This window comes from Octopus bimaculoides, chromosome 24 (assembly GCF_046866305.1).
Source record: "Octopus bimaculoides isolate indiv1 chromosome 24, ASM4686630v1, whole genome shotgun sequence".
Classification (NCBI taxonomy): Eukaryota; Metazoa; Mollusca; class Cephalopoda; order Octopoda; family Octopodidae; genus Octopus; species Octopus bimaculoides.
Window position 1 is genome coordinate 9862681 of NC_142951.1, and position 4479 is coordinate 9867159.

General features: G+C 32.6%; 1 protein-coding gene across 7 annotated transcripts in view; it reads left to right on the forward strand.

Annotated features, from left to right (window-relative positions):
* Positions 1–4479, forward strand: part of LOC106867469 (uncharacterized) — a 1580514-nt gene that overhangs the window by 1532912 nt on the left and 43123 nt on the right. The window lies entirely within an intron of this gene.

Sequence of the window (4479 nt, forward strand, 5' to 3'; positions counted from 1 at the left end):
GGGGACAAACACAGACATACAAACATATATATGCATATATACGGCGGGCTTCTTTCAGTTTCCGTCTACCAAATCCACTCACAAGGCTTTGGTCAGCCCGAGGCTATAGTAGAAGACCCTTGCCCAAGCAAACTTCTTACCACACAGCCACTCCTGCGCCTATAATGAGAAAAATCATTAATGATTATTAGCGTGGTGCACAAAATACTGTTAAGCATTTTGTCCATCTTTACATTCTGGGTTGAAGTACCATTGAGGTTGATGTTACCTTTAATTCTTTTGTGGTCGAGGAAATGAATCTATCAGAATCTCATCAGGAAGTGAATGTATAAATTGTAATGGCTATAACAATCACCCTAATAAGAAGTGAAATAGGAGGAATATATTATGGTACAACCCTGAGTTTGGACCCCAAGTATCCTCTTAACTTGTAAGAATTTTTTCCAAAAAAATTTGAACATGAACATATGCCTAATAATGTGTGTGTGTTGGCACTCCGTCGCTTATGACGTCGAGGGTTCCAGTTGATCCGATCAACGGAACAGCCTGCTCGTGAAATTAACATGCAAGTGGCTGAGCACTCCACTGACACGTGTACCCTTAATGTAGTTCTCGGGGATATTCAGTGTGACACAGTGTGACAAGTCTGACCCTTTGAATTACAGGCACAACAGAAACAGGAAGAAAGAGTGAGAGAAAGTTGTGGTGAAAGAGTACAGCAGGGTTCGCCACCATCCCTGCCAGAGCCTTGTGGAGCTTTTGGTGTTTTTGCTCAATAAACACTCACAACGCCCGGTCTGGGAATCGAAACCGCAATCCTATGACCGCGAGTCCGCTGCCCTAACCACTGGGCCATTGCGCCTCCACCCTGGAGGCCTAATAATAATGTAGAAGAAAATTGCAACAACTCAAAAACATACAGGAGGTGGAATAGGAAACATCAAATAGATACCACAAACTTTTCAGATATATACTGAAGCAATTCTATGCAACTCACATAACTTGGAATAATTTATTCTTAAATTTAATAATAGGAAACTTAACCAAATAGATAATAATGCCAACAATATGTCTGGTTGTAATGTAAATCCCATAGACAATCATAACAATAGCATTATGGGGAATGGTTATATTAGCATGTATAATGGTAATATTAACAACAATAACAACGATAGTAATAATAACAATTGTAATAATAATATTGGTAATGATTATAGCAATAATAAAAGCAACACAAATAATAATTATTGTACTAACAATACTGATGTTAGTAACATGACTAGCACTAATAATGACCAATTATATAATAAGAAAAAATGCAATTGTAGGAATAAAGCTGTATATCCTCTAAGGAATGAGTGTCTCCAATGAAATATTGTACACAAATGCATAGACTGAACTTAAGACAAAGAATTTACATATATAAGTGCTATATTTGATTATTTAAAAACTCAATGTTGTAATCACATTCCATCATTTAAAAGTACAAACAAAACATACTGCACAATATCTGTTTGTGATAAAAACAGTTTATCAGCAGCATAGGAATTCCAGATTATGCAATTTTATTTAAAAGGGACAATGCTTTTTGCTGTCCAAAGAAGAACTAATTAACAAATGCTCAGACATTATTCAGAAGGGAATACAGGAAAAAATATTGTGGCCAATGGATAATTGTTTTTAATAACATCTTATATCAATCTTGGGAAACTTCAAGATGGCATTTTGGAATAAGTATTTAAAAAGTAATATAATGCATAAAGAGAGATTGTATTTTGGGGAAATGGACCCTAGTAGATATGTGATTGTGTTGTATATTTGATTCATATAAATGCTTACATATTGTGTATGTGTGTGTGTGTGTGCATGCATGCAAATGTATATATTTTTACATACATTTTTACATATTCTGGGGGGTTCATGGAGGCAGTGACAGGTGACTGAGACCTTTGGTGATACACCGTGCTTGTGTAGACCTGTCAAGAGAAATGAAATTGTAGCCATGGCCAATATCAGAGTCATGTCAATGGCATCTGTGCCAGTGGCATGTAAAAAGCACCCTCTACACTCATGGAGTGGTTGGCATTCGGAAGGGCATCTAACCGGAAAAACCTTGCCAAATCAGATTGGAACCTGGTGCAGCTCCCTGGTTTTCTACTTTTCAGTGAAACTGTCCAACCCATGCCAGCAAGGGAAATAGACGTCAAATGATGTTGATGATGATAGATATATAGAAGTCTGGGTAAATGAATACTGATATGGGTGCATCAATCCATATATAAGTATACATGTCTTTAAACTCACACTTCTGTATGGATATGGATATGTAATAGAAATACAAGTCACAGTAGCTAAAAAGTGGTGCAGGAGCATCTCAAAAGACAGCAGATTGCAGAGCAGTGATAGAGAGGGAACAATGAGAACAGAGGTACATGTAGCTAGTGATGATGAGAGATATAGGAATGGCTCAGTGATGGGGTATTGTAAGTCAGGTGTGATGGTAGATGTGCAAGATATCATATAGATATGTGGGTGTACTGATATATGTGTGAATGTCTGTATATACTGTATCAGTTTCTTATTCTTTGAATATTCTACATCATATTAATTAGTTTTATTACCTCAAAAAAAAAAAAAAATACATCTTCACAAGGAAATAAGTTTTTATTTGTTTTAAAAAAATGTATCTGTCACTATGTTTGTGACAGGGAGTAAACATCATAAATATTTTTACCAGCAGCCTGCTACTAAATCAATTGGTGGTATAAAAAGTCTTAACAATTAATTCTGGGTGAGAGACAGCAACATCAAATTACTAAACAGATGCTAAGTTATGCAGTCAGTCAACCAAATGACTTTGGGGAAGACATTATCTATTAATAGATGTAGGATTCTGGAGACACAAAGATTTCTTATCTTGTATACTGTATCTGTTCATTTCCTTATTTTATTTATTCATTTTCCCTTTATTCTCTTACATTCCACCTGTTTCTTGACCGGTTGTTTTGGATTTTTGCCTCCCCCCCCCACACACATATATACATACAGTTAGATAGATATATAAATAGATAGATAGAGATATAAATGATGGGCTTCTTTCAGTTTCTGTCTACCCAATCCACACACAAGGCTTTGATTGGCCTGAGAAGGCATTTGCCCCAGGTGCCATGAAACTGGAATCATGTGGTTGAGAAGCAAACTTCTTACCACACAGCTACGTCCGCACACACACACACACACACACACACACAAACATATATATATATATATGTAAAGATGAAGAGAGATACAGCAGCATCAAGTTTGCGTGTGTATACGATGTTGAGTAATTCTGAACGACAGGTTATTTGCTATGTATGTCAGAGAACCCAATGAAATACTTTCTGTTTCATATTTTAGAATGTGTACATGTAGGAATGCATAGACAGCTGCAACACATGCATATATACATTCATGCGCAAAGGTATGCATGCATGCATATATTTCTATATGTATGTTTATGTATATATATATATATATATATATATATATATATATATATATATGTTAAATATACATCTTATGTGTAGATATATGTGTGTATGCATTTACTATGAATACATATTTGTGTGTGTGTGTATATATATATATATATATATATATATATATATATATATATATATATACACGCACATGTACATATATACCCACACAGACATTTACATACAGATTCATGTATATTTTATATATATATATACATATATAGACATACATGTATATATTACACTTATTTACTTATATATACATGCATACATATACTTACAAACACATACACACATATAGTATCATATATATATATATATATATATATATATATATATGTATAATTATCCAAGTACAATATATATATATATATATATATAAAATTATGTGTTCAAATATACACACACATATATGTATATGTGTATGTATATATATATATATATATATATATATATATATATATATATATATATATACATACATATATATATATATAATAGCTACAAGATTGAGAATCAGATAGAAAAAGACACAGAAATTTCGAAAGGGAGACAAATATATGTCGTTATTTGAAAATGTTATTGCGTAAATTTGCAATTTTGTCATAAAAAAGTGAAAAGAGGTTTTATTTTTTTAAAACTAAAACCCATCCGTGTATTGTAAAAGTTGAATATAACTTGAAATAAAACCATAGCATGGAACTTGGACTATAAAACAGTAGGTAGATATATTCTGTCGGGGTTGGCAGCCATTATGACTAGGCTTTCTTCTTGGTGCTCATTAACTTTGCAAACTGCTTCTGGTCTGTTGAATATATGTGTGTGTATATACATACATACATACATACATATATATATATATATATATATATATGTATATATATATATATATATATATATATATATATATATGTATATATATATATATATATATATATATATATATATGTGTATATAT